The following is a 22,221-nucleotide window of genomic DNA, read 5'->3' as shown; positions in this document are numbered from 1 at the left end:
CTCTCTCTCTCTCTCTCTTTAATCTAGGGCAATACTGTTTAGTGTTCTTAAAGTAATATGGACTGACTTACCCAGGTTACATGTTAGTTCCCTCTTAATCAATGAATATGAATTGCTTTGCTTTTAATTGCTCTAAAATCTATAGGAGATAGATGATAGTGCCTTGACTTCCAGGGTCACAATAACAGAATTATTGACTTTTATTTTCTTTTTCAAGTCAGGAATTTGTGAGAATGATACCATTCAAATAAACCTTGATCTGGACATCCCAGGAACCCTTTTGGAAAAATGTTGCCCTGAAAAACTAGGAATGAATGCAATTTTTTTTTTTTTTTTGAGATGGAGTCTTGCTCTGTTGCCAGGCTGGAGTGCAGTGGTGCCATCTCAGCTCACTGCAACCTCAACCTCCCAGGTTCAAGCGATTCTCCTGCCTCAGCCTCCCAAATAGCTGAGACTACAGGCACGCACCACCATGCCCAGCTAATTTTGTATTTTTAGTAGAGATGGGGTTTCACCATGTTGACCAGGATGGTCTTGATCTCTTGATCTCCTGATCTGCCTGCCTTGGCCTCCCAAAGTGCTGAGATTACAGGTGTGAGCCACTGCGCCTGGCCTTGATAAACTTTTATCATATTCTCCTATTTACTATGGATTTTAAACCACATGCATTTTCTGTCTACTTTAAAACAAATTATTGTTAAAGAAAAAATAAAATTACAGAGATGTTATTTATATTTACTTTTAAGAGAAAGTAGTTATAGTCCTGCAATCACAGGAGTAGACATTTTCTATCTAGCCTAGCCTGGGAATTAGGTGTTATGCCATATTCTTCCTGTGCCATCTAGTGGGAGACTCAAATGGTTTTATGTGAGTTTTGTATAGATTATTTGTCATTAATTTTTTTAACTTTTCATTTGTAGCAAATCAACCAGGTTAATAACTGGTACATATCAAATTAGAGGTTGAAACCAAAACTGAAACAGAGAAAACAAAGTACAAACTGTATCTTCTGTTACAAGCAGCTTTATGGCAGGGTGTGCTCAAGCTTCCAACTCACATCACTAATGATGCCAATGGAGAGGGCATGGATAAATTCTAGGCCCTAACCAGTGTTGGTAAATCATGATAGTATGGCATGATGACACATCTGATTTATTCAGCCAAGAACATTCTAAAGACAGTATTTCTAGATTTAAATAGAATATAATGCCTTTCATATGCCGTTTCCTGTCTTTACACTTTCCCTTCTCCACATGATGAAATTTTGCTCATCTTTCAAGAGTCCTCAGGCCTTTGATAGCTGCATGCTTTAATGAATTAGAGAAGATAATATATCAGCTTTGCACAGTGGCAGTATCATAGCCAATGAGGCTTATTCAAGGCACAATTATTGCTAATTGAAAATTTTCCCAATACCCCGCCATGACGACTTGCAATATAGTCAGCACTGGCAATTTTTGATAGTCTCTGAAGAAAGAGAGAAAGAGAAAGAAAGGAAGAAAAGAAGAAAGAAGAAGAGGAAGGAAGGAGGGAGGGAGAGAGGGAGGGAGGGAGGGAAGGAAGGAAGGAAGGGAGATCATATATCATTTCCTCTGTGAAACCTGTCTTTTTTCACATCTGCCTGCATATAATACATAGATAAGCAAACACAGACACATACACTGCAGCAGGTCTAACTGGTCCCTGCTTGTTTTTCCAGAATATTTTGTGCTCATGCTTCTGTTACTACATTAACTCATATTATGGTTTTCACAGATTTAGCTGCTTGAGGACAAGGGTCATGTGTTCATCTTTGGGTTAGACACCACCTTGAATGAATGAAAGAATGAAAGTCTTTATAGAGTCAACACTGCTGCCCATTTCTCTTCCTCACTTGGTTGTAGAAGCCACTTACATCCAATTTCCAGTGACTGGGCCGTGGACAGATGGAGAGTTAGTGTGTGTGTAAAAGGGAAAGACAAGGCCTGAAGGGAGAGAAGGGAGTGACAAACCAGTAGGAATAGCGTTCCAGGGGATCTATGATGAGCTTCTCCAGGCTGTACCTTCTCCCTCCACCCTTAGCCCTCATCTTCCCTCACACTAAGAGGCAAACTATCTCACAGTTGGGGTGTTGACTTTGTTCCACTTGTGCATGCTGCCTATGGACAGCAGTGATGGTCACAGAGGACTCAAGTGCTAATAATGATGGTTTAGGGGGCAGTGAAGAAAAAAACTACATGATTGTCCCTAAACCAATGCACATTTGTATATGAAGCCTGTCACTTAGGTCCAATTCCAAATACCTGGCCTTTCTGGACATTCTCTTTCACTAGCTTAAAGTAGGTATGAGGGATTTTCGCATGACCATGTTCCCCCCCAAAAAAATCACCCCTCCTGGGGCCCCTGGGAGAAGCACCACCAACTGACTACTCCAGCCTCAAAGAGCTACCTTATCTTTAACCTGCTACTTTCCTTACTGGTGTGGTCTAATCCTATTAGATATCATCTTGATTTATTTTTCCATTGACTTGGGTCTCCTGATTGGACTGCAAGCCCCCTGAAAACCATATCTAATGCTTCCCTCCAGGGCTCCTAGGACATCAGAATAGAGTGATGGTTTTAAAATAATGCATATTCTTACTTTGGTTAACTGAAAAACAAATACTCCATTTATTTTTTATATTATTTCACATGTAATGATATTATTTTATATTATATCTTTTTTCTTTTCCAGCCATCCTCACATCTTCGTGCCTATTGCCTCTTCTTTCCTATACCCCATTCCTCTTCACAGAGCATTATCTTCCAAAGAGTCCTAATGACCCAGCTCTGCCACAGCCACCATGGAAAGTGAAGTCCAGTGCAGAACAAGGTAAACAGACAGAATCCTACCCTGTGCGTAGACCCACAGTGAGAGAACACAGAGAGAGAGGAAGCAATAAACAGAAATTCCATTGAGCTGTTAGGGTCATAAAGTATATTGCAACCGTACTTCAAGCAATGTCAGCCCAGAACTCACAGAAATTCTATGATTAGCACCATCTCTTTCACTTCCTAATTGCAAAGACACATTCCTTCTCTATTTGTGCTTTGTCCTGGTAAGGATGGGAAAGCAACTTAAACCCATTTGAGGTTATAATTGCTGTTTTTCTATGTTTACAAATTTTGTTTTGTCAAGTAGTCAGTTGTTCAGGCTGAGAGAGTATAGGACAAATTTTTCTTTCAGTGTGAACAGTGAAATACAGGTGAGGTCTCTAGGGTAATGGAGGAGGCCTCAGGGGATGAATAATGTGTTCTAAGGTCCACAACTAGGAGGTTGTTCAGGGCAAATTGCAGAGTGAGTGAACTGCATGCAAGGGAATATTTCAAACAGCCCAGTCCCCACTTCAGAAAATGGCATCTCTGTATTTTCAGTGAGATCAAGCCGAAACCTTGTACTTTTGGTTTCTCTCTCCTGCCACATCCAACACCTAATCTAATGGCACATCTTGCTGGTTTGGGGGAAAATTCTTCCAAAATATATCTAACATCTCCACTTGCCACCACTCTGGCGCCACCCAGGTAATCTATGCCAGCCCCTGGTCCCATTAGAACTTCTGTGGTAGCCTCTGCCCTCATCTCTCTGCTCCTACTCTTACTGCCACCCCCTTCCACCTCCACATAGCAGCCAAAATGACCTGGGCAAAGCACAAGTCATGTATCATTAAGGTAATAGTTGCTACTGTAACAAGGAAACCCCCAAATTTGAATAATATACATTTTGTCTTCCATTTTTTTCTTGCTCAGGGAGTAGTCTCATGTGAGGGCTCCTTGTCAATGCCAGGTGGGGAGAGGGAGAGCCCAGTCATCTTAATACATGGAGTCAACACCTGGCTGGTAGAAGAGGGGAGAGAATACGAAGCAGGCACCTCTGCTCCTTCAATACCTCTGCCCAAAAGTCACCCAAAACTCACTTCTGCTCTCCCTCTAATGGCCAGAATTCATCTATGGCCTCTGTAGATGCAAAGAAGTGCCCTGCTGGGCAGCTGCTCCCCTGCAACTGCAGGGCACTCCTCCAATGTCACAACTGCACCATTCTACAACTCTACAACTCTTTAGTGACAACTGCCATCTGTTCAAATGTAAGGTGGGTCCTTATTGCTTGCCTGCTTATAACTGTCCGAGAGCTTTCCATCTAACTAAATAAAAAAATCAAAGTCCCAGCACTTTGGGAGGCTGAGGCAGGAGGATTGCTTGAGCCCAGGAGTTTGGCAACACAGGGAGACCACCCCCAACACAAAAGTCAGCCAGGTGTGGTGGCATGCATTTGTAGTCCCAGCTACTTGGGAGGCTGAAGTGGGAGGGCTGCTTGAGCCCAGGAAGTCAGGGCTGCAGTGAGCTGTGATTGCCTCACTGCATTCCAGCCTGGGTGACAGAGTGGAACCCTGTCAAAAAAGAAAGAAAGAAAAAGAGAGAAAAGAAGAGAGAAAGGGAAGGGAAAGGAAGGGAAGGAAAGGAGAAGAAAAGAGATCCAAAATCCAAAGCCTCTGGATCCTCATGCCACCCTTCTGGTCTCATTGTGCTCCAGCCTCTGTGACCTCTCTGATCCCTGCTCATCCCCACCTCAGCAGTTACTGTTTTCTCTGCCTTGAATATTCTTTCACCAGATCCCTTTTTATCAGGTAAGTAAATAGAAAATGGGACCCAGGAATTTGCACTTTAACAGGCACCCAGTGACCCTGCTGCTGATAGTCAGCGGTCTATACTTTGAGAAGCACTGGCACAGTGGTTAAGAACATGGATTACAGGATCAGAGACACTTGGGTTCAAATACCACGAACCCAAAGACTTGCTAAATCTATAACTTTGCGTACCTTATTCATCCTCTCTAATGCTGGATTTCCTCACCCATGAAATAAAGCTAACAACAGAAATCACTTCACATGGTTGCTGTAAGTAAAATGAGATCAAACTAAGATACAGCACCAGGTCTGATATACAGTAAGTAGTTTGAAGGAGTGCCTACAGATGCATCATGCAGCTCTAGAAAAAGTAGGGTGGAACTGGACAAAAGAAGATTTGAGCAAGTGAATCTTAAATGAGAAAATGATGTGACTCCTGTGCTTCCTGGGGCTAAGGGTTGCCACCACAGAGTCTTAAGGAGTGGAGTGGTATGTCAGATGGATCATTTGAGTTGCCCATGATACAGTCACTCTGAGCAATGATGAAAGAAAGTTAGGTCTGGAGTAGGGGGCCCTACCAGGAGGAGCTAACCTTCTTAGGTTTTAATATGCTAGATGAAAGAAGATTCAGTCATATGAATTGAACAGAGAGATGAGTTGGAGGGAGAAGAAAGCAGCAAGAAGCAGCAAAAGAAGGTTGACGGTGTGAAAACAGACCAAGGGAAAAGATTGAAGGGAAATGTGTGTTGTCTCAGTATGGACAGGACCTACTGCAATGGAAGGGCACTGATTCCTAGATTATACTCAAGAATGCCAGTAGACACCAGAAAGTGGTAAAATAGAATCCCCAAAGCAAATGAGACCATAGAAGCCAGAGCTAGTGGCAACACTTTGAGGAAGTCATTGTAATTACAGTTGAATGGTGAACTGGTGGTATCCAGTCAAAGGTTGCAAAGAGGATGGCACTAGAAATTTTCCTTTAAATTTTCCTGAAGTTGCCAATAATATCCTAATTGAGGGTAGCAGCTTCTAGGGATAGAAGAAGTACAAGGGGAAGGAGAACAAAGTTGATTAAAGAGAGTCAAAGTCCTAGATGTGGTTAAGAAGTAGATGTGTCTTGTATAAAGCATATGTTCAAGGAACACAAATATACAAGAAAGAAATGGAGCAGTGGCCAGGAGTAAAGTTTGAGTCTGTTAGTACCACATGCTCATGTGCTCTGTCTCTCTCCTTTACAAACTTTCCGTGGCTTCCATAGAAGGTCCCTTTTACTCTCCCCTACCCCTCTACACTCTAAACTGACTCCCAACCTAGTTTGAGTAGGATCAAGATTCTACATAGCTTGAGTAGTCCAGGTTTTGTCGGGGCTAAGACTTATATTATTTGACTGATTCTTTTCAAGAAAAACAATAAAATTACAAATATAAAGCTAGGTACAAAAAAGAATATTTATTAAGGATTAGAAAAGGATCCACAATAAGTTACCAGAGCCTGACAGTCCAGGTCCCTTTCTTCTGACATGTCTCTAAGCAATGTTATCAGAAATGTTTATATAGAAATCAAATTTCACTTCTCTCTTTACTGACAACATTCTACAACCCTCACCAACTCCCAATACTCATAGTAGCCCAAGTAAGGAAGAGGTCCAAAGATTATGCTTCTTACTTCATGGTAAACTTGCCTTTCTGTTTAGGTGTTTCTCAGCTTTATTCAGGTCTTCTTGGCTCCAAAGTGGGGCAACTCTGATATCCAAATAATAAGAAGAATTTCTGCATGTCCTCCTTTCTGCAAATTCAGTAGGCATAGTTTTCTTGAAGGTGGAAAGGACTAACACTGACCCTCAGGAAAAAACCCTGTAGAGGACAGTGTCTTTGGCAGACATGGCCTCAGGGAAGCTTCCAGAGGATTGAGTCCCTCAGCTTTTCCAAAATATGTGGCCACATTCCTATCAGTGCAAATATTGCCTAAGTACCAACTGTATCTCAGGGAGGAATTTGCTTTCGGTGGTTTGTTCCATTAACCCCTCCAGATTCACTTTCTTCTCAGCTCCACTCTGCTCTGTGCCCCAGGAGGCTAAGCCATATAGCTGTCAGCTAGTTCCCTTCATGCCCAGCTCATGCTTGGATTTGGTCACTGAGAGGCAACAGCAAGACAGTGAGGATGGATTATTTATTTCCTGGCTTCCTTGTGTTGGCTATAGCCTCTTCTTTCAGATAGTCCTCTCCATACAACCACCCTCTTCAGGGGCTGGAAATAGCTCCAGCCTCTTGATCTTCAGGCTTGGGGGTGGTAATGACCCCCCTGATCACAAGCCTGGGGGACTGTGCCATCCCTTGCTGGATTCCTTAAACCACTGTCCACACCTTTGTAAGCTGTTCCGTTATTAAACTCTCCTCAAATTACCTAGTTTGAATACTCTTCTAGTTTCTGCTTGGGCGCTGACTGATACCATGTTATAATTAACAAAGAACAGAAAAGGCCTTTGGAAAATTTTGCTTGGAGGCCCAGAATTAATGAATTAATAGAATTTAAAAGCCATAGATAACACTGAATGCACCAGCCAATTTATTGTGATAAAAGGGTTGTCATAACAAGCATGTCTGGCTGCTTTCCCTCCTGACAGGTAGGAGTGCCAGAAAACAGCCCCCAAGTGAAAACCATGAATGTGAGGATGCAGCACCATGAATGTGAAGACCTGAGGTCACTGACCACAAACTGCATGTTCCTTCAGCAGATAGGACCTTAGAAAACAAAAGAAACCCTTCCAGTAGTTAGTTGGATTATTGACTATTCTCTCCTTGAATACTTGCGAAGATGGGAGAACATTACAATAGTGTATCCTGTCATAGAGGCACATCTAATTGTTAGATCATTAATTGAGCAAAATCTGCCTCCTTCTGACTTTCTTTGGGTCTGTTTTTTTCTTCTAAACAATGCAGAGGCAAGTGTGATCTTGCTTCCTTATGACAGATCTACAGATATGAGGACAGCTGCCGTGTCGCCCTAACTCTCTGGGTAGAAGCACTATTAACACACTTCTCACTACCCTGGTGTCTTGAATGACCTGGTTCACCAACATGCCTATAAAAATACGGTATCCAAAAATGGACATAATACTCCAGGTGGACTTTTACTTGAAATAATCATACAACATTCGACCAGATTTATCTCATTGTTCCTCCCAACTCCTCAAAAAAAAATTTCTCTTACTTCTGGGACACATTTAAAATTAATCCTTTCTCTTCACACCCATAGCTGATACCTCCTTTAACTATACTAAAATTATCTTCTCCTCTCACATCATTTCCTATTTCAAATGTCCCTTTTATAGCTACCCATGATTTTTTTCCATCAGATTCAAGTTTCTTGATGTTACCATTACTACCTGACCCCAATCGTCATTTTTACTGTTTCCTGATTTTATTGTTCTCTTTTCTCCTCCACAACTTTGTTCCCTGTCACCTCTACTGAATATACTACTGATTTCACATTGAACTTAGTTTGACATATTTAGCCCATTTTCATCCTTTCCCAATTTAGAAGTCCCCTTTATATAACCACCTCATGTTTGAAACTTAGAGGACACACACACATGCACACATAAACACACACACAATCTAAATGATATTTTCTCCCTCAAAATTCATGAACATCCTCATTTTAATGGTTTGATAATATGCCCTAAATTAATTCTGGATATTCTATATTGGTGTCAAGGATAAGCTGTTAGAACCCAAATCATATCATACAATGTTACATGAAAATGTAAAGCCCTTTATAATTATGTAAGACATACAGAACTAAAAATAGCATGGAAATAACACTTGAAATAACATTGATTGACAATCATTTCACTGAAACATGCATCATATCAATCATTCAAATTATATAGAAATACTCTCATAGAATATGTATTACTCAGGATTCACCTATACTTAGCTTTGCTTCTCATTGTGAAGGAGACCTACAATTCAGGTCCTGAGCTTTATTGAAAATCTGCTCATCCTCTCTTTGAAGCACAAGATTTAGCTAAATATTCAGTACTGAGCATTTGCTATGTATATCTGTGCATAATTCTGGACACAAGCCAAGCTTAAAAAAAAACTAAATGGAGATACAAAGACTGATATGCCTCATTACAATGTTTGTCTACCAGAATTTATTGGGTTATATTTATACATTTTTATTGAAGGAGTTCAAAGTCCCCATAGATATTATCTTTATAATTCACATAACAGACTCATTAAGCATGTAGAAACCACAGGGATTATATTGGCTCCACTTTGAAGACCCATCCTTGAGGTGGAGACATCAGGGCCTTACGACTGGGGTCATTCCTTTTGACAGGTTGATGGCCTGCCTTAGGCCAAGGTCACACATTACCTTACTGTAACATGTGCCAAGAAAATAGTTCTAGTTTAATGATCCACCCATGAGACCTGGCTGACTTCCAGATGTACAAAGTCAGCCCTAAGACACTGCAGAGTAGGTTATTGACTAAGACTCTGGCTACATAAACTCACTGAGTTTTCTACTGAAATATTTCTGGAGGAAGAATCAGATGTAGAAGTAATATATGAAGACTAGTCACATAGTAATGACCTCTCAGGCCCCATCCTTCCTTGATCTTAATAGAAGACTAGGTTGGCCACCATACTCTGGTAGATTTGCTCCCCTGTCCCAACATGTCTCTCAGTTCCTAGCCCAGATCCTGGCCCTGCTCTGGATATTCTTAATAGACAACTAGTTAGCCTGCTGCTGTGTCTCTCCTGGAATTAAAAAATAGTCAGTACTTTTGCCTTAATAATCCTTTTTCATTTCACACATCAATAGGGTTTGAAAATAACTATGCTCATCTGTGACCAGGGAAAAACAGTCTTCCTCACCTACTGTAATATCACTGTGAAAGGGTGAGCTATTTCTCTGGCATCTTCTGCCAGGGGTTTCTCTGTCTTTCACAAGGTCACAGGTACTCAAGGAGGAACTCTTTTCTTCTTTGACTTCTTCTTGACTGATGTGTTTTTCCATTTTTCATAGAGATGGGGTCTCACTATATTGCCCAGATTGGTCTCAAACTCCTGGGCTCAAGTCATCCACCCACCTCGGCCTCCCAAAGTGCTGGGACTACAGGTATGAGCTACCATGTCCAGCCCCCATTTCTTACTTTTATCAATGTTGTAGTCTGTTGGCACTGGGTCTTCCCTGTCTTCCTGCCCTGTTTTCTCAGATTTCCAAAGATTTCTAGGAAATGTCCTGTCCTTCTCTAGAATTTGATATACATGGTACAGCTCTTTGTGTCTCATTTCTTTCACCTGAAATTCATCCATGTTGTTGGTTGTATCAATAGTTCATTCATTATTATTGTGGTTATTACTGTGTAGATCCCGTTGTATGGATACACCACAACTTACTTCTCCATTCAGCTGTTGATAGATATTTGAGATGTCTCCAGTTTTGTGTTTTTTAGCTCTGTTTTTCACCTATCTTACCTGCTTGGATTCTTGGCCTCCTGCTTGCTCTGAACATTACTGTCGCCTAAATCTCTTAGTTCTGACATTCAACTCGTCCTCCTGATCAGACAAATTTCTTGATTCTACAAGATCCACCTGAAGTAGCCAAGGCTTCTTATTGCAAAGGTCACTAAATAGGCATGGTCAGCATAAGGCATAAAGAGAATTAGATGAGTTCTGTATTCAAGTGCCTTTATATCTTTATATGCATCCTCCCTAACACCATTGCTCAGCACACACACACACACACACACACACACACACACCTACCTCACCTCTGTTATGGAATAAAATGTATACCAACATCCCCGCCTACATTCATATGTTGGAGTCCTCACCCCTAGTACTTCTGAACTTAATCTTATCTGGAGATAGAAGCCTTATGGAAGTAAGTTCAAATGAGATCCTTAGAGTAGGGCCTAATCCAATGGTATTAGTGTCACAAAAACTGGAACTTTGGGGATTAAGGGAAGATGACATGCAGAGACACAGGGAGAAGGCAGCTGTCTCCAAGCCAAGGAACACCTGAGACTATCAGAAGGTAGAAGAGAGGCCTGGAATAGATTCTTTGCAAGTGTCTTCAGAGGGTACGTGGTCCTGTAACACCTTGATTTTGGATTCTGGCCTCCACAACTGTGGGACAAATTTGTTGTTCTAAACCACCCAGTTTGTGGTATTTTGTTATAGCAGCCTTAGTAAACAAATACATGCCCTCTAGGTTCTCCTCCAGTTTTCCTGGACCCAGTGTCCTCCATGATGCCCCACTCAGATGTGCAGTTATGGGCAGTGTCTGAAGCATCCACCCATCAAGACTCTAATTTCCAAAATGCCTGCACCTCTGAGAGTTCTCAGGGATGAGCTAAGATCTTGACTAAGCTAAGTCAAGCCAAGAGTAATGACTGACACCATTGTAATGTATCATAACTCTTCTGTGTATTGGCCTGGATGTTTGTTAACTCATAGGAATGAGTCTACAAGGATAAAATCCCAGACAGTACAAGAGGTGGGCAAGGAAAATAATCTTAGGTGGAGTGAATATCACATTGTTCCTCAAACACAGCAGTTGAATGGCCGTCTGTTTTTACTCAGGATTGTCCATGCTGGCAAATGAACAACTTCCCTCTCAGAGAAAGATGTAGAAGATTAAAAGACAAATGCCTGAATGCCTCCAGGATGGCACTCAATGTGTATTTTAATCGATAGCAAACCATGAAAAAATTCATAGCAAACTTCTGACCTCTTTTGCTTCCATGTTAACACTGGAAATGCTGAGACCAGAAAGTCGTAAGTAAAGATGCCTGAGATGCTAAAGGAAGGGGGAAAGTCAAGGGATTGAGCTTGTCTCAGCTTGCAGAAAGGTGAAAAATGTCTCAATGGAGGGTTGCAGACACATTTGTTACACATGGTCAAGAGAAAACAACAAAAGAACAAAAATATAGGAGCAATTGTTTTCTTTTGCTAAAAAAAATAGTAATTATTATTAGTGGGAATTGACATTCAATTTTAAAGAAAGTGTTTTTAACTTAAAAAAAAAATACAGCAGTGTCCTAAAGAGAAAAAATGAGTTTATAATTCCCTTCGGTGCTTTCCATGAAGAGTTCTTGCCTTTTTGCCTGGGGGTGAAGAATAAGGGACAGCATGAGTCTTGTCCTTTTGGGCAACCATACTGGATTTGGATATTGGACTTTTATGGCTTCTTAGGATAGATCTGTTAACACGATCTATCTTTTGTGGTCTTTTTAAAAGAATAAAGGGAGATACATTTTATAAGAACACAGCTTTTTTGGTTTATATTTACTTAAAGGTAATCTAAGTAAACTATTTCTATCATTTTCCTCATTACTTTTCAACCCCTTATTATTTGAACATTATTCAACAATTTATTCAGTTTTTAAGACAATAGTAACTTTGTCAATGGACAATGTTATCGTTTAATTTTACACTTACACATATCTGACACTATTCTACTTGAGGACGGTGTCAATTCACCATTGGAAAAGGTGATTTCTTGCATTTGCATGCATTCTTTTGGCACTCATCAGATGTGACCATATTTCATTTTGTGTGAAGTGCAGAGCTTGGGAGTCTATGGGGCCCAGTGAGGTCACCAGAGTGATCCATCAGGTTAGCTGGCACCTTTGTCCTCTTTGACTAGAAATTAGACTAACTTGCTTCTCACTCTTTTTTTTTTTTCCTATCCTTCCTTTCTCTCTCATTTCAGTCTTCACCAGGTACAGGGATATATAAATATGGAAAAGATAAAACTCCTGCTTTATAATCACTTATTGCAGAGATTCCAGTCTGCTCTGAGGATTCAGTTAAAAGTGTTTAGTCTTCCCCCACATCCATGTGTCCAAATCCCATCTTACCTTCAGTGCTATCTCAAATGGGACCAGCAGCCAGAAACTTTCCTTTCCCACCTGTGTTCTCCTCCTCTGAAGAACCATGGTCACTAGTTGTGTTACTCTTGTATCATCACCTACTCTGTGTCTTATTTTTTAAAACTCATTTCCCCTGGCAGACAGTGAGCTGTTTGGGGAGATTAATCTTCACATCCTCACATTGCCTACCATATGCTGTCTGCATAGTAGGTGCTTAAAGAATACCTGCTGAATGATTGAGTTCATTCAGATATTAAACATGGATGGGTAACATATTCTTTTGGTAGACTTTATCTTTAGTGCAGCAATTTGCTGATTCTTAACAGTCTTTGAATGAAAGGCACCAGGTAAAAATGTCTGCTACACTTGGTGTGTAGAAATTTCAATGCAAACAAATATCTAGCACTTTGGATTCACTTTCTGAAATCAGGTTAGTTCTCAAGCTCTGAGCCCCTGAGCAGGGATAGATAACTCAAACCAGGAGTGTCCAGGCTAGTGTTATATGCATTTTGCTAGAAATCAATACTTAGTAGAGAAAGCTTCCCAACACAAAATGATGATAGTAATGTTCAATTACAAGAAGCTCCTTAAAATCACTCACTCCTAACAGAGCTTTATTTTTCTCTGTATTTTGCAGAGAATGATATTTTAGTTAATAGATCAAATTTAGCATTATGCTTCACCAGTTCTCCTCAGATATTCCCCAGTACTTAAGCTCTTTTCATTAAAGACCAGTGTGGACAATATTATCCTGCTGTGGCTAAGGATTTCACTAAGCCAGAAATGGGAAATGTATTGTATTCCGTTACATAGTTTACTCTTTGATGAACAAAGCTGGGAAGGTTAGTGTTTAAATTTCATGGACTCTGTGCCTTGTTGCCTGGATTCATATCCTGATCCACTGCCTTCCAGCTTTGTACTCTTCATAATCTAGTAGCTTTTCTGTCTCAGTTTTCTCATCTTTGTGTAGCTAAAGCTCTTAGAACAGTGCCTTGGGCATAGTAAACATGTGAGTTATGGTTAAGGGTATAAGAATAGGACAATAAGAACTTGAATCCCTTCATTTGAGGAATGCTCAGATGAAACAACCTCATTTAAGGTAGGTAGGTAACCTCTGGTAAGGCCCAGGCCTTTTTCTTACCTATGAACAAGGCTACCTGGCCTGAGGCCTGAAAGCCATTTTATCCAGCGGAAATATTATCACTGGTATCTTTTCTTACTTCCTTTTAACTCTTTTTATGACACTTCTTTCCAAAGTGCCGTGCTTCCTCAGAGTCAAATTTCTATCTAGAAGGAACAGAACTGCAGTGTCATAAACAGATTTGTAAACCTAGGTGACATATCACATCACTTCCCTGATCTCCTGTGACTCCCGTTCAAAGGTGAAAAGTGAAATTGCAGCTATTCTTTGATTAGTAATGCCCATATGGCTTAAGTGGAATTAGCAGGATCTTTTAATATTCCAACCATGTACTCCATGTATTTGGCATATAAAGAGAAGCAAATTGATGGAGATATTAACTAGTTTTTAAAAAGATTAAAAGAAAGAGGTTAACCAAGATGAATTGGAGATGGAAGTAATAGATGCCAACTGGAAGGTCTATCTTAACTTTTTAGGCACAGAAGAGAAAAGGGGTCCCTGATTTCTAGGGTGGCTGGTTTCCAAGGATGTCTGGCAATGTTTCTTGACTGTGTGGCATACTCCTCTAAAATGCCAATTTCCAAGGCCTACCCATCCAACTAGAATTTGGGGAATTGAGACCTAGTATATGTTTCTAACGTCTTCCCTCAGATGATACTAACACCCCTAGTTCTCCTACTGGCTCATTTCTCAGAATGAAGACCAGCATTCAAAGATGCTAGTTGCAACAATTTGGAACAAGAGGAGATCATAGAGATTATCTAGGGTGCCTACTTCTCTTCACACACAAGATGAGGAGCCTACAGAAGTCAAAGAGCTGGCCCAGTGTTACTCACATTGGATAATGTTAGCACTTCTCAGGGATGCCAAAGACTAAAAAACTGCTCATCCACAAAATGTGTTTGAGGAGCAAATTATTTGTTTTGCCAACATACGTAGCATTTTCAAAAATATCAAGGCAAGATAATTCCTTGTTATTTTTAAATATGGTGTGAGGTAGGAGTCCAATTTCTTTCTTTTGCATTTGGATATCTAGTTGTTTCAGTGCCATTTGTCAAAACGTCTGTTCTTTCCTTCATTGAATTGTCTTGGCATGCTTGTCAAAAATGAATTGTCCATGTAAGGGTTTATTTCTGGGCTCTCACTTCTATTCCACTGATCTGTATTTCTCTCCTTATGCCACACTGTCTTCATTACTGAAGCATTGTAGTATGTTTTGAAATCAAAAAGCGTGACGCCTCCGACTTTGTTCTTCTTTTATTTCCTCTTTTTTTTTCTGATGGAGTTTTCACTCTTGTTGCCCAGGTTGGAGAGCAATGGTACAATCTTGGCTCACTGCAACCTCCTTCCACTTCCAGGGTTCAAGCAATTCTCCTGCCTCAGCCTCCCAAGTAGCTGGGATTACAGGCATGTGCCATCATGCCATGCTAATGTTTTATATTTAGTAGACACAGGGTTTCACCATGTTGGTCAGTCTGGTCTTAAACTCCTGACTTAAGGTGATCCACCTGCCTCAGCCTCCTAAAGTACTGCGATTACAGGTGTGAGCCACTGTACCTGACCCCAACTTTGTTCTTCTTAAGATTGCTTTGGCTATTCTGGTTCTCTTGAATTTCTGAATTTTAGAACTGGTTTGTCAATGTAGGCAAAAAAGCCAGTTGGGATAATAAAAATTGCATCGAATCTGTAGAAAATTTGGAGAGTTTTGCCATTTTAGCAACAATAAGTCTGATCCATGAAAATGGTGGGTCTTTACATTTATTTAGATCTTCTTCAGTTTCTTTCAACAATATTTTGTAATTTTCTGTGTAGAAGCCTTACACTTAATTTTGTTAAATTTATACCTACGTATTTTATTGTTATTGATGAAATTTTATAGTGAAATTGTTGCCTTAATTTTCAGGTTGTTCATTGCTAGTGTATAAAAATAAAACTTATTTTTGTATATTGATCTTGTGTCCTGCAACCCTACTAAACTTGTTTATTAATTCTAGTCATTTTTTGATGAATTCCTTACCTGTAGTATAATAAAAAATATTTTTGGTCTTTGTCCCTGGTTCCCAGTACAGAATTCAAAAGTCCTTGGGATTTCTTGAGTTATAGGAGTTCTTTCATTATTCCTAATTATACCTGAGTTTATGCTAAAAAGGCAACTCATAGTGGACGCTCAAAAAGTTATCTCGTCAGGACACGATTAGAGGGTTGGGACTTTCAGCCCCACCCTCCAGCTCTGGGAAGGGGAGGGGCACTAGAGATTGAATTCAGTCATGTGGCCAATGATTTAATCAATCACATCTACGAAATGAAGCCCCAATAAAACCTTGAAAAATGAGGTTTGGGGAGCTTCTGGATTTGAGAATGCATTGGTGTACCAGGAGACTATTGTTCCTAGAGAGAACATGAGAGCCCTATACTCCCATTCATATACCTGTCCTGTGCATCTCTTCCATTTGGCTGTTCCTGAGTTGTATCCTTTGTAATAAAACTGTAATTATAAGTATAGCACTCCTGAATTTTGTGATTAGTTCTAGCAAATTATCAAGCATTACAGGAGATCAGTCATAGGAACCCCCAAATTTGTAGTTGGCTAGGTAGAATGTGGGTAGCCTAGGACCACACTTGGGGTTGCTATCTAAAGTGAAGGTAGTCTTATGAGATTGAGCTCTTAACTTGTGGAGTCTGCACTAATTCCAGGTAGTTAGTGTCAGAATTGAATTGAATTGTTGGATGCCCAGTTTGTGACAAGGAATTATTGGAATGATGTACCTATTAAACTTCTTTGTTAATTTTCATCCTCTTTTAATAGATTCTGTAAGATTTTTTACATTTAAGATCAAAGAATTTGAAATAGAGGTGGTTTTACTTCTTCCTTTGCAATCCAGATGTCTTTTTTTTTCCTTGCCTAATTCCTTTGGCTAGAACCTCCAGCACAATATCATATGTAAGTGGCAAGAGTGGACACCCTTGTATCTTTTCTAATTTTAGTATGATAAGCTATGGGTTTTTGTAGATGCCTTGTATCAGATTGAGAAAATTACCTTTTATTCCTAGTTTGTTGAGTGCTTTTACAATTAAAGAATGTTGATTTTGCCAAATGGTTTTTGTGCATCTATTGAGGTATTTGATTTTTGTCTTTCATTCTGTTGATATGGTGTATTACATTAATTGATTTACAGATGTTAATCATTTCTGAAATAAATCCCACTTGGTCATGGGTATAATCCTTCTTATATGTCATTGAATTTTATTTGCTTGTATTTCATTGAGGATTTTTATGTTTATATTTCTAAGTTCTACAAAATTGATTTTTAAATCATTTAGGAGAAGAAAGGAGAAGAAATATGCAATTATATTGTATGTTATAATTACCCAATTAGCTTTCTCACAAGGCAAGCATGCTAGCAATGAATTCGCTTTTGTTAATCTGGGAGTATCTTTATTTTGCCTTGATTTTTGAAAGATAGGTATGCTGGATATAAGATTCTTCATTGAATTTTTATTTACTTTTTATTTTTAGCACTTTAAATATGTCATTTCTTGCCTCTGGCCTCCATTGTTTATAATGAGAAGTCAGCTGTTGATATTATTAGGATTCTCTTGCATGTGATAAGTTGTTTTCTCATACAGCTCTCAAGAGTTTCTCTACGGCTTTCAATATTTTGATTATAATGTGTCTAGGTGTGGACTTCTTTGTACTTAACCTAATTGGAGTTTGTTGAGTTTATTGGATGTGCAGATTAATGTTTCTTCCAATAGTTCTTCTCCTTTCTTTCTCTTCTGTCATTCTAGTACTCTGAAGTGAGAACAAACAAGATTAATGTGCTCTGAATTCGAAGTCACTACAGCTCTCTATTCTAAGTTTAAATTATTCCCAAAGCCACAGTGCTTAGTCTCTCTGTCCACAATTTGCAACACTGGCTGCATGTTAGAATCACCTGGGGAGCTCTTAAAAAAAAAATGCCAACAACAAACCAATTACAGTCAGCCCTTTGTATCTTTGTATCTACTGGTTCTGTATCCACAGATTCAACCCACTATTAATAAAAATATTTGGAAAAAATAACAATACAACAATAAAAATAATACAAGTTAAAATAGCATGGTATAATTTTTATATAGCATTTATATTAGGCATTGTAAGTAATTTGCAAATGATTTAAAATATACAAGAGGATGTGTGCTGATTATATGCAAATACTATACCATCTTATATAAGGAAATTGAGTATCTTCCAATTTTGGTATCCACACAGGGAATGGGAAGGTACATCCTGGAACCAATCCCTGGAAGATACCAAAAGACACTAGTACTTCAGAACCTCTAAAGTAGTTCTCAGGCATTCATAGTTTTTAAAGTTCCCTAGGTGATTCCGGTGTACAGACACTTTAAGAACCACTACTAGAGGCAAATGTTGACCCTTAGCTGTGATCAAGGGAAGATTAGAGAGGCTGGGAGCCAGGCAGATCTTTATAGATTGTGCAAGGTTTTTCACTTTTAAGAATCTCATCTAAGGACTCTCCTCCAAAGTTCCAGCCTTAGACTAATAAATTTCTATACATATGTGCCATTCTTCTATATTGTTTCTGCTATTACCTTATATCTCATTCTCCGCTAAGTAATACCTTTCCATTAGACCACAGTCTATAATTCCTAACACCATGATTTTCATTTGAAACCCAGTAGGGATCCCAGCAGAAATTTAGGCATACATGGGCATCCCTATTAAGTCATTAAGAATTATCTAGTATTAAAGTTATATATATTCTAATTGGATAAAAAGCCAAAACCCATTGCTATGCTGCATCCAGACCCATCTCACATGCAACGATACACAAAGACTCAAAACAAAGAGAAGGAGGAAGATATATCAACCAATCAGAGAGTAAAAATAAACAAATAAAAAGCAGGAGATGCAATTCTCGCCTCTGATAAAGTAGACTTTAAAGTAACAAAGAGCAAAAGAGGCAAAGAAGGACATTGCATAATGGCAAAAGGATCAATGTAACAAGAAGAGCTAACGATTTTATAGATCAACGAGACAGAAAATTAACAAGGACATCCAGGACTTGAACTCAGACCCAGAACAAGTAAACTTAATAAACATTTATAGAACTCTCCATTTCAAATACATAAAACATACATTACCACCTCACACCTATTCCATAAGTGACTACTTAATTGGAAGTAAATCACTCCTCAGTAATCGCATAGCATTTCATAGGTTTAAATGAAATATTGGTTGGCTGCTCGTTTGTTATTTTCTTCCCTTATTCCTTCCTGTTTACAGCAAGTATAATTATTGGTATAAAAGAGGTTTTCAATACCCATTACTAAACTGCATTCTAGCCTGGGCAAGAAAGCAATACTCCCATTCTCTCTCTCTCTTTCTCTTCCTTTTTCCTCCTCTTCTTTATTCTTTTTCTTTCTTTCTTTCAAAAAAAAAAAAAAAGAATTATCTAAATATTTATTCAGAGGGAATGAGACCTTCTTGAAGAGATCATATCTGCATCAAGAAAATTAAGGGAAGAGATTTATATATCAAATATTGATATATATGTTAGTATGATATATAAATAGCCTTTATAAATCAAATAAAAACTGAGCACCACACTTAAATGGCCTATATATACATATTTCATGTATAGGTAAAATACAGAAGAATGAATGAATATGGAATGTTTACTATAATTTAAAAAAATTTAAATCCAAATATGAAGTGTAATGTTTAAAGCTTTTAGATGGGCATAAATAAAAAGGATTGATAATATGCAGTCTAGTGAAGGTAAGGAAAAATGGTTAGCTTTATTCACAGCTGATAGGAGGGCCTCAGACCCTCCAACCTGTCCTCCATGCTAGTACAAACTCTGGAAAGCATTCTCTTTTGTATTTATCAAAATTGTAAGTCTATTCATCATTGATTCACCAAATTGTCTAAGAATTTATCCTAAGGAATAATAGATCTATGTACAAGGATATTTACATACAAGGAGCTTAGTTGATAATTAGGTGACTATGAACGACATGACATCCAGTAGAAAAGATTTGGTCAATAAGGAGAGATCCAAGATGGCCGGTGAGGAGCAGCTCAGGATTCCAGGTCCAAGTGAAAGTGCAGAGGGTGAGTGGGCGCTGCATTTCCAGATGGATTTTTACTGCCCACAGACCAGGAAATTCCCAGGCGGGGGAGCCCCACGGGTCGCCAGGGTGGCTGTTTTGGCTGGTGCGGCTGTTCTGCCTGTGCCCTGGTGCAGCGGTTCCCAGTGCAGAGTAAACGAGACTGTGTCCCCTCTTAGCCAGCAAGGAGAGCTGAAACAGTGAGCCAGGCCAGGAGATTCCCTGGCTAAAAAGTGCCATGAATCTCAGAGCTGCAGTTTCAGCTGGCACAGTGGGTCGCCACATGGGAAATCACACAGATCCCAGCACCTATTCAACAGGCAACCAGGTCACCTGGTAGAGAGCTGACCGTTCAACTAAAAAACAAAAGGCTCTGAGGAAAGGGAGCCAGGTGATCAGACCCGGCTGGTCCTACCCCCACAAAAACAAAAAGAAAAACAAAAAAAACAGCAATTGGAAATGCTCCAGGTTGAGACTTTCACAGCAAGCACAGCTGAACCCAGGATGGTCCAGCTCTGTGGGGGAGGGGCATCCACCATTACGGAGGCACTCTAACACTACAGAGACAGTCCGCCATTCCTGGGGCAGCCTGCAGTTGCCGAGGCAACCCGCCATTACAGAGAGAGTCCGTCACTACAGAGGCGGGCGACCATTCCTGAGGCAGTTCTAACTACACCCATATAAACAGGACTACAGGGAAGTTCTCACGGCAGCTGGGCAGAGCCCACAGCAGCTCAGCAAAGCCTCTGCAGGCTGAGAGTGACTAGGCTGCCTCCTTGTGGGCAGGGCAGCCCTGAAAAAAAAAAAAAACAGGCAGCAACACAGTGGAAACTCATAAAGCCCTAACTCCCCAGGACAGAACACCTGGGAAAAAAAGGGGGTTTATGAGTTCTGCTGCTGCAGACTTAAACTTATCTGCCGAGCAGCTCTGAATGAACAACGGGGCTCACAGCTCAGCACTTGAGCTACTATAAAGAACAGACTGTTTCCTCAAGCAGCTCCCTGACCCCCGTATATCCAAAGAGTCACCTCATAAAGGAGAGCTCAGACTGACATTTGGCAGGTACCCTTCAGGGACAAAGCAGAAGAAACCGGTAGCAACCTTTACTGTTCAGCAGCTGCTGCAAGTGATCCCCAGGCAAGCAGGGCCTGGAGTGGACCTCAGCAGAGAGGCCAGACAGTTAAAAGGAAAACTAAGCAACAGAAATAACTTCATCATCAACAAACAGGATGGCCACTCAGAGACCCAATCAGAAAGTCAACAACTACAAAGTCGACAGGTGGATAAATCCACAAAGATAGGAAGAAACCAGTGCAAAAGGATGAAAAGACCTGAAACCAGAACACCTCTCCTCCTACAAGGGAGCACAACTCCTCACCAGCAAGGGAACAAGACTCGATGGAGAATGAATGTGATGAAATGACAGAATCAGCCTTCAGAAAGTGGGTAATAAGAAACTTCCATGAGCTAAAAGAACATGTTCTAACCCAATGTAAAGAAACTAAGAACCTTGAAAAAAGATTTGACAAAATGCTAACAAGAATGGACAACTTAGAGAGGAATATGAGTGAATTGATGGAGCTGAAAAACACAACACGAGAACTTCACGAAGCATGCACAAGTTTCAACAGCCGAATTGACCAAGCAGAAGAAAGGATATCAGAGGTGGAAGATCAACTCAATGAAATAAAATGAGAAGGCAAGATTAGAGAAAACAGGGTAAAAAGGAATGAACAAAGTCAACAAGAAATATGGTACTATGTGAAAAGACCTAATCTACGTTTGATAGGTATACTTGAATTTGACAAAGAGAATGAATCCAAGCTGGAAAGTACTCTTCAGGATATTATCCAGGAAAACTTCCCCAACCTAGCAAGGAAGACCAATATTCAAGTCCAGGAAAAACAGAGAACACCACAAAGATATTCCTCAAGAAGGGAAACCCCAAGGCACATAATCGTCAGATTCACCAGGGTTGAAATGAAGGAGAAAATGCTAAGGGCAGCCAGACAGAAAGGTCAGGTTACCCACAAAGGGAAGCCCATCAGACTCACAGCAGATCTCTCAGCAGAAACCCTACAAGCCAGAAGAGAGTGGGGGCCAATATTCAACATCCTTAAAGAAAAGAACTTGCAACCCAGAATTTCATATCCAGCCAAACTAAGCTTCATAAGTGAAGAAAAATAAAATCCTCTGAGAACAAGCAAGTACTCAGAGATTTCATCACCACCAGACCTGTTTTACAAGAGCTCCTGAAAGAGGCACTACACATAGAAAAGAACAACCAGTACCAGCCACTCCAAAAACACACAAAATGGTAAAGAGCATCAACACAATGAAGAATCTGCATCAACCAACAGGCAAAACAACTGGTTAGCATCAAAATGGCAGGATCAAATTCACACATAACAATAATAACCCTAAATGTAAATGG

General features: G+C 39.9%; 1 non-coding gene across 1 annotated transcript; it reads left to right on the top strand.

Annotated features, from left to right (window-relative positions):
* The first annotated feature begins 1,336 nt into the window (after nucleotides 1–1,336).
* LOC135273787 (U4 spliceosomal RNA) lies at nucleotides 1,337–1,476 on the top strand. Its single transcript, XR_010341590.1, has one exon. It is a non-coding gene; the product is annotated as a U4 spliceosomal RNA (small nuclear RNA).
* Nucleotides 1,477–22,221: the final 20,745 nt, after the last annotated feature.

Source organism: Aotus nancymaae, unplaced genomic scaffold (assembly GCF_030222135.1).
Source record: "Aotus nancymaae isolate 86718 unplaced genomic scaffold, 86718_ANA_hifiasm-v0.15.2.pri h1tg000008l, whole genome shotgun sequence".
Classification (NCBI taxonomy): domain Eukaryota; kingdom Metazoa; phylum Chordata; class Mammalia; order Primates; family Aotidae; genus Aotus; species Aotus nancymaae.
Note: the sequence above shows the minus strand (reverse complement) of the source record. Positions and strands in the feature narration are given on the sequence as shown.